Here is a 13,685-nt window from a genome sequence, read left to right as displayed (position 1 = left end):
TTCTTCTTTTCATTTCTGACTGCCTCTTGCCATTGGTAGTTCTCGTTTTAATTCCCTCTTTTGTCTATTTAATGTTTCAAAGAGGGGAGCTCCCAGTAATTTACTTTCTGTTCTGGGTAGAGTAAAGAAAAAGGGCTTAATTATTCCGAGTGTACAGGAGCCCTTCTATTTCTTGGGTAGCTCACTATAGGCTTTCTTGCCACATATCCAGTAAATACCATCAGGAGCTTCCCAACCTTTGTTTGTTCTTGCCGGATCATCTCAATATTCTTTTAGGCCTTCTAGTGCATGGAAGGGATTGGCCCCGGAGTTTTTATACCAACATAGTTCAATTATTTCGACTCATTCACAGTGATTTCCCCGGGTGCAACTCCAATAGTTTGCGGGTGGTTCAGGTTGCTATGTTTTTGATTTAACGTCAGAATACACTGTGTGTTTATACACGGGGTATAACCTACTAAGTCTGTGAATTCCTTTCCCTCTCTGCTAATGCAGATGGTACTAATTATCCTTTGGTCTACCACCCATCTCTCGGGTCTTTGTGTTGTTTTTGACATTTTTGAGCCCTCCCATTTTAGGAGTTGCTCTGAGGTGAGTCCCTCTCTCTTCCAAGGCCACCTTTCAGCCGATTTTAAACTGCCACAGATCCAACAGTTAGACAGACCTAATTCTGTGGCTATTTCTTGCATTAGGTCTATGAAAAGATTCTGATTGGGGGCTGGTAGTCCCCAGTTACTGTATTGTTTTTCTAATTGTTCATAGTGCTTGCTAAGAGAGTTAGGTCTCTCTCTTTCTAGTCTCCTTTTCTGAATTTCTACTTCTTGCCTTTTTAATTTTAGGGTTAGTTGCTTTATTTTGCTTTCAGGGTCCATCCCTTCCTCATCTCTGGAGAAGCAGAACACTTGATCAAATTGCAAACATACTTGGTCATCATCACTTTTTAACAAATCAAGAATTATCGGTTCATTACTAAAAGAGGCTTTTTCTTCATGTTTTAAATTTTTACCTTCTTAATACAATTTTCCTCTTATGGTACACGTTTTTAAGTTTGCTTTATTGTAACACAAATGGTTGACTTTGTAATATGCTAAAAAGGTGGATTGTCTTTTTCTTCCTATCTACACAGTTTTGTTGCATTGGCTACAAATTGGAATTGGAGGAAGCATTCCCACTTCTCTCTTATACCTGAAGTGGGTAGCTCTGGTTTTTCTTCTCATAGGAGTCCTAGACTGCCCGTCCTTAAAACTTGCCCCTTAGTGGTAACACCAGACCTCCCCCTTTAGTTCACAGAGATTATACTTAGTGCCGTTAGACAAACAAAGCTCCTTTTGTTGTTCTGGAGGACAGTCAATTATTCGTCCGGTATCTGTGGCAGTTCGACACTGCTCACACTTCTCCAGGAGACGCTCCCCCGGAGGTACCTCGGGACTCATTCCCCTGGCCAAGCACACGGCTAGACTCAGGATGATTAGGATTTCCCACCGCTGTATCCCTCTGCCTTGCCCTTCGCCCGTATAAAAATATACGGCGGGAATTACTATCTTCTTGGCAGCAAGGATATTCTTCAGGGGCCCTTGTAGTCCTTATGGCATACCTTCTTTTAAAAGTAGCCGACCGGGATGACTTGATTGTGTCTGTCCTGCACAGTACCTTAACTGTCTTTCGGCACTTGATTTCCAAAGCTTCTGCCTTGGAGTCTAGTTTACCTCTTATCCCTTTTTGAAAAAGCAGATACCACTCAGGAGAGTCAAGTTCCAAGTACCCTGCCCAGGTGGCAAGTATTAAGAGATGGCTAGTCTCCTCTTGTTCTTTTCTAAACACTTGGTACACAATCCCTTAGGCTTGTACCCTCCCCAACAGTGGGTTACCCAAATTTGTTCACAATAAGTGCACTTAAAATGTATACACGGAAAACAATCACATTCAGGGTTGATACAACTTATCTGGTCGTCACTGGTCATTTGCGATGACAACGAAGTTTAATTTTCAGCTCTCCCGGAGGGGTGGTGACTTTCCACTCGGAGGCGTCGTAATCCTTCACTTTTTTTACTCGAGATGAGTGTGTCCAGCCCCTTTCTGCGGTCCAGACAGCTGTGTCTGTGGTCAGGAGAACGAGGAACGGTCCTTCCCAATGGGGGTGAGGGGAAGCTCCTTCCAAGTTTTGATGAGGACTTTATCCCCAGGCTGTATCTGGTGTATAGCGAATCCTAGAGTGGCGCTTTGGGGAATTAGTCCTCGTTTTCGCAGGTCCTGTAAATTTTTGTTGATAGCAATGAGATAAGGTTGTATTTGCACATCCTCCACTTGAGGGTGTCCCACCGGCATTCCATGTTTGTATGGCATTCCATACAACATTTCGAAAGGTGACAGACCCGTTTCAGAATTAGGCATCGTTCTTATATTTAGCAGAGCAGGGGGGAGACACTTAATCCATGACATTTTTGTTTCTATCATGAGTTTAGATAATTGGTATTTAAGTGTTTGGTTCATTCTTTCCACCTGTCCTGAACTTTGAGGATGCCAAGGGGTGTGGTATTGCCATCTAATACTTAGAGCCTCTGAAATTTGTTTTATAATTTTTGAAGTGAAATGAGTTTTTTGATCCGAATCAATACAATCTACTATCCCGTACCTAGGGATGATCTCTTCTAATAAAATTTTAGACACTGTTTGGGCTGTGGCCCTTGCTCTAGGAAAGGCTTCCACCCAATGTGTTAGTTTGTCAACTATTACTAATAAAAATTTATGTCTACCAATTTTTGGTAATTCGATGATATCTACCTGGATCCTTTCAAATGGTCTGTATGAGAGAGGACGACTTCCCCAAACAGTTTGTTTGAACCTGGATCGATTCACCTTTTGGCAAACCACACATCCCTGTACTTCTTGTTTAGCTATTTCAAAGATCCCCTTGCACCTGAAAAATTTCAAGAACCGATCGGCCAGTGCCCGAGTTCCCCAATGGGTCTGTTTGTGTAGTCTTTGTAATACCTTCCTTGCCGCTCCCTTCGGAATTAGTTCCCTCCCATTAGGTAACCACTATTTTCCCTGTTTCATGACTCCCCCTATATTCTTGAATTCCTCAATCTCCCTTTCTGAAGGGAGCACGGGGATTTCAGGCGACTCCTCCAGAGTTACCTCAGGAATACTTACGGTGAGCAGAGCTGCTCGTTTTGCCTCTTTATAGGCTAGGTTGTTACCTCGGGTTTGAAACTGCAACCCCGTCTGGTGTCCTTTTACATGGACAACTGATATTTCTTCTGGCTCTCGGACTGCCTCTAGGATTTGTCTAATTATTTCCCCATGGATTAAATCTTTTCCCTTAGTATTTATTAATCTTCTTTCTTCCCAAATCTTCCCAAAAGTATGTACCACCCCAAAGGCATACCGTGAGTCCGTGTAGATGGTCCCTCTCCTTCCTTTCAGCCTCCGGAGAGCTCTCAGGAGTGCATAGAGCTCGCAAGCTTGTGCGGACCAGCTTGCTTTCAAAGGACCCGATTCTACAACTTCCCCGGATGCTCCATCTATTATTGCATACCCTGATTTTCTCTTTCCCTCAATAACTTTTGAAGATCCGTCTACAAACCACTTCTTTCTTCTTTCTAACTCCTGATCTTCTAAGTCCGGTCTTATTCTGGTCTGCAACTCCACGATCTCAGTACAATCATGTACTAATTTCTCTGGAGGTTCGCCGAATAGAAACTGGGCAGGATTTTGTGCAGACGTGGTTTTTAATTCTAAACCTGGTGAGCTGATTAAAATGGCTTCATATTTCAGAAGCCTGGAATCAGTCAGCCACTTTTCTGCCTTTTGTTGCAATATGTTTCTCACATCATGAGGGGTGTAAACAACCAGGGGAGCCCCAAAAGTTATTTTCTTTGCTTCTCCTACTAACAACGCCACTGCTACAATTGCCTGTAAACATGTAGGCCAACCTCGACTAACAGGATCTAAGATTTTCGAGAGAAATCCTATAGGTTTCCTTTTTCCTGCCCACTCTTGGGTCAGGACTCCCTGTGCTGTCTGTTCACTCGCATCTACAAACAACTGAAATTCCTTGTTTGTATCTGGTAGAGTTAGCACGGGGGTGGTCATAAGGACATTTTTCAGTTTCTGGAAATTGGACTCATTCTGTTCAGTCCACTTCAGCCTGTCAGTGTTTAATCTTTCATATAAAAATTTCACTTTGTCACTGAAACCATCAATCCATTGCCTGCAATATCTCAAGAGCCCTAAAATTTGTCTAATTTGCCTTTTTGTTTTCGGTGCAGGCAATGCAAGGATGCCTGCCACTCTTTCAGGGTTCAATTTCTTTTTTCCTTGAGAGATCCAATGGCCTAGATATTTTATTTCAGGCTCTGTGAATTGCAGCTTGGATTTTGAGACTTTCAAACCGCTTTTTCCTAGAAAATTCAATAAAGCAATTGTACCCTTCCTCACACTTTCTTCCATTGATCCAGCTATTAACAAGTCATCTACATACTGTAGAAGCTTTATCCCGTCCTCAAGAATAAATTGGGTTAATAATTGCTCTAAAGCCTGCCCGAAAAGGTTCGGAGATTCTACGAACCCCTGGGGGAGGACCGTCCACCTTAGCTGTTGCTTTCAGTTTGTATCTGGGTCCTCCCACTGAAATGCAAAATAATCTCTACTCCTTTCATCCAGAGGGCAGGTCCAAAAAGCATCTTTCAAATCAATCACACTGTACTACATATCTTCAGGTGAGAGTCTATTCAACAAGGTATAGGGGTTAGCCACCACCAGGAACCTAGTCCGGGTCCTAGCATTTACCGCTCTTAGGTCTTGGACCAATCGAAAACTGCCATCCGCCTTTTTTACAGCTAGGATGGGGGTGCTATGTTGTGACATGCAAGGCTCTAGCGTACCTCCTTTTAAGAGGTCATCAATTACTTGTTTCAAACCCCTTCTCCCCTCCATCGGGATGGGATATTTTTTAACCCTTACAGGGTCTTCAGGGTTCTCGAGCTCTATTTTGATCAGTTTGATATCTAGTTTTCCTACCTCTCCTTTTGAATGCCATACTTCAGGGTTTATTTCTTCTTCGTCTTTAGGGGTCAGTTTGAATATTTTTACTACTAATTCAGAATTTTTAATCATGATATTAATTCCTGAAGTGACAATCATGTCCCTTCCCAACAACTTGTAATCAGTTTCTTCTACTAGTAGTAAGTTTCCTAAGCAAATTTTATTTTCAGATTCTATTTCCACATTTATTATTACGCGCACTTTGAAGGGGTCTCCTATTGCACCAATTACAAAAACTTTTTCTCAGCTGGCCACACATCCGTACGGTAATTTCTGCAAGGTATTTCTCTCCGCCCCAGTATCCACAAGAAAACTCACCTCCTGCTGTTGGGGGCCCACTTTTAATTTTATCAAGGGCTCCTTGGATGTTCTGGTCCTCAAATTAAAGAGCCCCCGACATCCCTAATCTTCCTGAAAAATTTTCTTGTCTTTTATTCTTTTTTTACAATTCTGCTGAACGTGTCCTACCTGTTTGCAATAGTAGCATTCAGGGGGTTCTCTCTGTGGGGTCGGGGCTGGCTGGTGAGAACCTCGACCTTTTCCGGGCAGTGTTTTAAATTTACCCTGTGTCTGCTCATGTTTCTGGACCTCTTTCACTGCAGCTACTAAAACCTTAGTTTGCAATTTCTGCTTCTTATCCTCTCTCCTCATGTATACCTTTTGAGCTTCCCTTAGGAGCTCTTGGAGGCTTTTATCTTGCCATCCCTCAATCTTTTCTAATTTTCTCCTAATGTCTTCCCAAGATTTAGCAACAAATTGTGTTTTCAACAACACCTCCCCCACAGGAGAGTTCGGGTCAGTTCCAGAGTAAATCTGTAAACTGCGTCTTAATCTTTCGACTCATTCGGTGGGTGATTCCTCTTTCCCTTGACACTCTCCAAAAACTTTGCTAATATTCTGGCCCCTAGGGACTGCTTCTCTTATACCTTGGACAATTATGCTCCTTAAATCTATCATATTCCGTCTGCCTTCCTCTGTCTGTGCATTCCAGCTCGGGTTTACGCTAGGCTATTTCTGGTTGCCTGGCGTCCCCTGTGGATTGCGTCTGTCCCAGTCCCTGATACCAGCTTGTTTAATCATCTCTCTTTCTTCTTGATTAAACAATGATCTTAGGATTGCCATAAGATCGTCAAAGGTATAAATGCTACTCCCTAAAAATTCGTCTAACCTCTCAGCTACACCAAAAGGGTCATCCAACAACCGCCCCATCTCTTTCTTAAATGCCCTTACATCTCTAGAGTTAAGGGGTACATTCACAAAACTGATTACTCCTGGGGCCGTCGGTACTTCCCTAAGAGGGAACAACCGGTGCCCTTCTTCACTCTCTCTCCACTCATCTCCCATCATTCTCGCTCTCAAACGGGTTCTACTTGCGGGAGGGGAGTTGGTGATTGTGGGTTGCTTCCCCGTTATCAATTGTGGGAACTCCGCCGCCACCCGGTTGACGGGGGGGATCCCCTCCGGTATATGGGAGGGTCCTAGTTGTGGCGGCTGGACTGGCAAGGACAGATAGAGCTATCCCCAGCCTTGTGCAGGAGAAACCTCTGAAGAGACTCCTGTGGCTATGGTGTTTGCAGGCGGGGAAAGGGGAAGGGCTGCCGGCATCGCTGCCGGCACCGAGTCTCCCGCTTGAGACATGCATCTCAGTGGGTTGGTCTCGGGGGCCCGAAGGTGCTGAAGACACTACTTGATCTGCAGAGGAAGGCCCAGCCGGTCCATGATACCGGGGAGGTAAGTGGTCAAGGGGTTCCCAGGATTCAGTTTTCGACTCATGTTTTTCTTTTTGTTTCAATGGTGTCATAGAGTTACTTTACCTTTAAGAGAGTTGGAGTTGCTGGGAAGTGCTTGGAGTCTTTTCTCCTGACCAATTATCGGTCATTGCTGAGAATTGACAGCAGTTTAGGCCATTGAAAAGTGGGATCAACTTGTGAACCCTGCCTTAAAATGTAAAAGCAGAGCTCTCTGGGTTCTCTTTGTTTTCTGGCTGTGGAGGGTGGCGGAGCTCCAGGCCTCCCGTTCCCTGCCCAGGCCATGCGGCCGGGCGGGGATGGGGCCGGGCCTGCCCCGTCTCCCGGCCGGGAGATGGGGGGGCCTGGGGAAGGTTTTCCCCGGGCCGGGCCGAGCCGATCTCTGGCTCGGCTGCAGGTTTTGCTGTAACTACATTCACTAGAAACTGCCCAGTGAAGAAAGAGGGAGGCTCTGGACTTGCAGCGGGTTGGAACAGCGACCACACGCTCCAGAGCAGCCATGAGGAACCTTCCATCGCAGACGGCTCCAGTTCCTGTTCGGCAGAGATCCTCGAACCATCTACAAAAGCCTGGGCAAGATTTTAACTCTTTCATTACCCAGATGAGACTTGCGGATTAATCTTTTTATCCAGAGAGAGAGAGAGAGAGAGATCAACATGAAAAGAGACTTTATAAACTACCAGTGACAGGAAAGAAAAGAAGCTTCAGGAAAGGTAGAGAATTAAGAAGATGCTTTAATTAAGCTGAAATATCTCCCTGTTAAAACTATGGAGATAGACAATGAAGTCCTGAAAAGAACTCCTTTAATTCATGATATAAGATCTAGAGAGGAATAGTGTTCAAAGTGTAAATTTGAGTAAAGAGTAATTATAGTATAGTGAAGTACTGAGAGATTAAAAGCCTTGAGAGGCCATGAGAAAACTGTTGGGAGATTTGAAGCCCTGAGAGGCCATGAGAAAACTGTTTTCTGGTGAAGCTCACAGAAACAGATGAAGAAGACTTTTTTTTGCCTTTGAATAACTTATCCTTAAAAATGCTATCTCTAGACGCATGGCCCATACACACTTCAGAGTGATGTGAGAATGGAAAGAGTGAACTCTAATAATAGCAGCTCTGGACAGCTAACATTAGGGCAATAGAAAACTATAACAAAAATAATTTTCTTGTGAGAATCTCCATAAATTAACAGGAAGAAACTTCTGTTTCTCTATAAAGACTGGTGAACATACTAGCAAGAATTGAGACTGTTTTAACCATCAGAGTTCCAGAGTTTTTGTCTCTGTTGTCATGTGAACAAGAGAATAGTGGGTGGATAGGGGATGGAAAGGTTTTTCTGGAAGTTTATTCTGGTGTTCTTATTATTGTGGTTTGTCAATAAACTTTCTTTTTTTTCCCTTTTAAGTTGTATGCCTGTTTTGCTCTTATTCTAATCCATATCTCACAGCAAGAAGTAAGTAATTTTCTTAGTTAGTGGTTTAAAACCACGACAAATGGGAACAGCCCTACTCTGGCGTTTAACCAGAGCTTAGCATATTCTTTCTCCTCGGGATCCGAGGGGACCTTGTTCTCCACATAGGAGAATAACTTATTACACGTCTATTTTTCAAATGTGCCTAACACTGGCCAAGTAAGGTGACTTCTCAACTCCTGTCCTCCCCAAACCTCCATACAATAATGTATTAATTTTTCCTCCGATTTCCCCTTCTTCTGGGGACAATCTTCCCAGTGTTTTAACATCCACCCCAAGGGACTTTCCAGCGGGATGTCTAGTGATCCCTCCTCCTGATCGGAGGGATTTTTCCCTGTGCTCTTTCTTTGTAGCTTACTCTTTCTCTGCCCCATACTTTGCAAATATATATAATTTCTTACCTATCCTCGACTCCTCTGCGAGTCTGTTTCTGTTTTTTGCGTTGTGACCTTTTTTCGCACCTATTCGAGGAATCAAAATTTTTCTCGACACTTACCCTTCAACTAGCTGAGCTGAGGTCTCTTGTAATCGTCGCTTTTGATCCTCTTCCGGACCTATACCTTGATCCGTTGACTAGAAGGGTTTACCAGTTCCCGAGCCCGACAGGACGTATCCTTCCCCTTTTAGTTCCTTGTGATCAGTCCCCCGAGACACCCTTTGGCCTCAGGTTTTTACAAGTGTGTGTCGTGAAAAAAAAGCTTTCACTCTGGATCGCTTCCTTCGCGGCCGGCCAATTCCCTCGTGGGAGGATGGAAACACGGCTTTGAAGTCCACACTCGCTTTGTGATCAGATCACGTCTCACACACTCGCCCGATCACCCGCTCAACCAGCAGTACTTACAGCTATTTTCCTACGTGGATGTCTTCGTGCACACAAGCCCCCAGCAAGGGTTCCCCTCTGGCTCTGGGCAGCGACAACAGCCAGGGGCTGGCAGAGTGGGGTCAGTGCAGTGTCCATGGCAACAGCCCCTTGCAATGGCCCAGTGCAGGTTGGGATGATAATCCACCCTCACAGCTGGCCCAGGACAGCTCTGCAGTGCCCTTCCCCACAGCCTGGCTGCACAGAAGCACTTCCAGGGCTCTCTGCATTTCCCTTCCCTCACTCTTGGCTCACTCACACACCTCCCAACAACCCACTTGGTGCTTTCAGCTGCAAGGAGTTCAAAACTTGTCTGTCCTTCAGCAGCTGCTCTAATTCTGCCTGCAGCCAACTCTGGATTTGTGTTTATTGTAGAACTTCCTGTGTGTGTGTGATAAACTCCTTGCATGGTTCTGCCATGCAAGAAGGGGAACTTCCTTGGTGGCACTTTGGGCTTGGCACACACTTGAGAAGGGTGTCTGTTTTCTGTGGGAAAACTCAGGAGTTTTAGATTGCTAAAATAAAAGAAAAAAAACCCCTCTTTGCCTGAGTGCAGCCCATTCTCTGAGGTGAGGGAGGTGAGGCAGGATGGGGCTGGAGAATGTGGAGCAAGGTTGTCCACACTGGGTCAGGCCTCAAGACACAGCTTCTCTGACCTGGCCAGACCTCCCTGGGAGAGGCCCTGGATCAGTATTGATCACTGAATGCTGCAATCCCCTCAGCTCTAAAGAGAACAGTAATAAAAGACACCCTTTGAAATAGGGATACATATTTCTTAGAAGTTCTTTGAACTATTTCTCCATAACCATTGTAGGAAACTTTCCTAAGAACTGCACCAGACCAGAGGGAAATCAAGGCAGAGCCATGGATTGTTAGGACTTGCTTGATCCTAATGAGCCCCGTGGTACATTTGGGGCTGAGCCCTGGAACCTCAGGGCCTGAGAGGAGACCCCCACTGAGTGTTGTCACTGACAAAACCTCTCAAGGGACTAATTACAGCAGATAATTGGAGGCCAGGATTGCACAAAACTCTCAGAGAAGCAAAAGCCAAAGTCCTTTGAAAAACCTGCAGTCCCTGGGAGCATGAAGGAGCCCCCAGGGCCATTCCTGACCAAGGCTGCTCAGGGACTCCTTCCAGCAGATCCCTGAGGCCACTGGCATGTGGGCTAGGGGGGATGCTGAGGGCAGGCCAAGGGGGTGACAGTGGCCAGCCTTGCCGGGGTTGTGCCAGGAGGCCCCAGGGCCTCAGGACAAGGTGTCTCTTCACAGCCTTTGGTAGCACAGAGGCTGCTGTGGCCCAGACCACCAAGACTTGGCTTTTCTTTGTCCCCACCTGTCATCAGTGCATCCAGTTCTCTGCTCTGCCTGGGGCCTGGGGACACTTTCTTAGTCATGTCCCTCAGTGGGACCCATTAAAAGTAAAAGAACTTTGGAATTCCATTCTGACTTGGAGTTCTTGAGAGGTTTGTTTCCCTCCCTCTCAGGGACTGATGTTCAGGGCCTCAGCACAAAGCCCCGAGAGGGTCCTGAATGTCCTGTTGCTGTGTCTGTGCTGCTGAGCTGGGCTGGGCTCCTGGCACAGAGGCAGCTCCTGGCAACCAAGAAGAGCTTCAAAAGCACATTTCTCTTGCTGAGCAGCTCTTCTGCCAGCCCAGCAGGGCTGGGGCACTGCCTGCAGCCACCCCAGGCACAGCCCAGAGGCACAGAGAGCTTCAATCAGTCAGGGCGGGGAAGGTGCTGAGAAGTGCCTGGGGCCAGCCCTTGACACAGGAAGCCTCTGGCTGCAGGACAATGCAGCTGCAGCTCCTGGAGGCATCTCCTAAAGCTGGAACATGCCAGTGCCTACAGACTCTGTGAGTACAACTCTGAATATTTCAGGTATAGGGGAGGTGAACGCTCATGAAGCTCTGACATGCTGAGGGTTTCTGATCCATCATAGAATATTTCCAAGATAAGGATTTGGATAAAAATGAGGAAATTTCCTAAGACTTTCTATTCAGTTTCCTACTGTTGCAGAGTTGCAGGGAAGATAGGGGGATAAATATTAAAGGTATGAATTTTGACAAGTGCCTGAGACATTGGAACTGTTACTTATAATGATCAAGAGGTTCACAGGAGATTCCTAATGGGCTTTCAGCCACTGTGCCCATGGACAGCACCAGCATCACCTTTGCTGGACCCATCGGGCTTAGTCTGAGCTGTCCTTTCTCCAAGCTGCAAACAGAACCTGCCTCCAGCCAGAGCCCTGCAAACAGGCAGCATTCTGTCAGGCCAAGAAGACTGCAGAGAGATTTGGGGTGTGTGGGTGCTGGCAGGGAGAGATCAGGCACAGGGAAACACCTGCAGGAGGAAAATCTCCAGGAAGCAGAGAGACGATCAGGGAATGAGAGAAAACAAAACCCCAGAAATCCTGTGGCAGAGAGAGTTTAGAGATGTCCATAGGAGCCCCTGCAGTGCAGCGCCTCCCTCTGAACAAACCCCCTCCCTCCTGTCCCCCCAGCCCAGCCTCTGCTCTCAGGGCTGGGCTCCCAGGTGTGAAGCCCCTCCTGTGCAGGCAGAGCTGCAGCAGAGCCGTGGGGCAGCTCTGCAGCCCCGGGCCCAGTTCCCTCTGCAAAGCACAGGGCTGGGAGCAGCTGCCCAGCACTGAGGGCTCTGGCGGGGGGCACAGCTGGCTCAGGGTGACGCTGTCCCCAGTGCCCGGCTGTGGGCAATGCTGCCAGTGCAGCCAGGGAAGGAGCTGGATCTCCCTTTATCCAATGCCATCATAAGGACACTTGGATGTCTCTCTGAGATTTCAGTCCCAGCTGGGAGCTCCAATCCAGGATGCAAACCTGTCCTAGAACATCTTTGTGTTACCTGAAAGACCCATGGGGAAAGGCAGAGGTGTTCTGGCACTGAAAATGCTGGGTTGGTGAAAGGAGCAATGTGAGTCCTTGGATACAAACGTGGAGCCGGTCTGTGGTGGATCCATCTGCTCTCAGCAGTACCTTGTATCTTTAAGGAATACAATGGAGTGTGAACATCCTCCATTTGAGAAAAGTAAAAGCCCAGAGAAACTACAAACAGAATGAAGTGACAGACCATCTCTCTTCACTCTCCACTCACCATCTTGCCTCAGGGAAGTCATTCTGTTCTACCAGAGGGCAGCAGAAATGCTGAGAGCTTCTGATATCAAAAAATACCAGGAGAGACATGCGGGGAGCTTATAAAGAAAAACTCCAAACTCCAAGACACAAAAGTGTGTCCATGTGTGTTACAGAGGAATGAGAATGGGAAATGCCATTGATTTCTCCTCTAACTCTTCACTGTCCTTTTCTTCATGAACAGGTCCCCATGTGCAGCCACAGCAAATGTCCAACAGCAGCTCCATCAGCCACTTCCTCCTGCTGGCATTGGCAGACACGTGACAGCTGCAGCTCCTGCACTTCTGCCTCTTCCTGGGCATCTCCCTGGCTGCCCTCCTGGGCAACAGCCTCATCATCAGCACTGTAGCATCAGCCACCACCTGCACAGCCCCACATTCTTCTTCCTGCTCAACCTGGCCCTCACTGACCTGGGCTCCATCTGCACCACTGTGCCCAAAGCCATGCACAATTCCCTCTGGGACACCAGGCACATCTCCTGTGCAGGATGTGCTGCACAAGTATTTTCCTTTGTGTTCTTCTCAGCAGAGTATTTCCTCCTGACCATCATGTGCTGCAACCACTAAATGTCCATCTGCAAACCCCTGCACTACGAGACCCTCCTGGGCAGCAGAGCTTGTGCCCACATGTCATCAGCTGCCTGGGCCAGTGGCTTTCTCTGTTCACTGCTGCACACAGCCAATACATTTTCCCAGCCCCTGTGCCAGGGCAATGCCCATGGCCAGTTCTTCTGTGAAATACCACAGATCCTCAAGCTCTCATGCTCCAAATCCAATCTCAGGGAACTTGGGCTCATTGCAGTCAGTGTCTGTTTGGTATTTGGCTGTTTTGTGTTCATTGTTTTCTCCTATGTACAGATCTTCAGAGCTGTGCTGAGGATCCCCTTTGAGCAGGGACAGCACAAAGCCTTTTCCACCTGCCTCCCTCATATGGCTGTGGTCTCTCTGTTCCTCAGCACTGGCACATTTGCCTACCTGAAGCCCTGGGTCTGGCCCTGTCAGTTCTGTACTCAGTGGTGCCTCCAGCTCTGAACCCTCTCATCTGCAGCCTGAGGAAGCAGGAGCTCAAGGCTGCAGTGTGGACACTGAGGACTGGATGGCTTCAAAAACATTAAACTGCTGCCCAATTTCTGCAAATCACTTGTAATAAAAGTCATCTTTGATACTTCTTGTTGGTTTCATCTTGGAGGTTCTTTTTCTTTGTTTTAGTTTTTTAATTTTGTTTATAAAGAAAGACAATTATTTGTGCCATTTCTGATTTTGTTTCTCTCCACCTTCCCTGTGGCCACAGACTGTGTCAATGAGGAGCTGTGCTCTTGGTGGTTTTAAATTAATTAAAGGATCTCCCAGCAAAGTTTTCTCCAGAGATCCCCCTTTTGTTCCCTTCTCTGGAGCTGCAGCAGCAGTGTCTGTGTGCAGAGC

The 13,685-nt window shown here is 46.7% G+C and overlaps 2 long non-coding RNA genes across 2 annotated transcripts in view; both read left to right on the top strand.

Annotated features, from left to right (window-relative positions):
- The window catches only part of LOC147648669 (uncharacterized), a 41,130-nt gene extending 27,699 nt beyond the window's left edge, over window positions 1-13,431 (top strand). The window contains exon 2 of the long non-coding RNA XR_015279978.1: window positions 12,449-13,431. This is a non-coding gene — a long non-coding RNA (uncharacterized LOC147648669). The remainder of the gene's footprint in view (window positions 1-12,448) is intronic.
- Window positions 2,214-8,195, top strand: LOC147648670 (uncharacterized). The gene is made up of 2 exons (XR_015279995.1): window positions 2,214-6,777; window positions 7,217-8,195. It is a non-coding gene; the product is annotated as an uncharacterized LOC147648670 (long non-coding RNA).
- Window positions 13,432-13,685: the final 254 nt, after the last annotated feature.

The sequence above is a fragment of the Cyanistes caeruleus genome, chromosome 31 (genome assembly GCF_971803275.1).
Source record: "Cyanistes caeruleus chromosome 31, bCyaCae1.hap1.1, whole genome shotgun sequence".
Classification (NCBI taxonomy): Eukaryota; Metazoa; Chordata; class Aves; order Passeriformes; family Paridae; genus Cyanistes; species Cyanistes caeruleus.
Note: the sequence above shows the minus strand (reverse complement) of the source record. Positions and strands in the feature narration are given on the sequence as shown.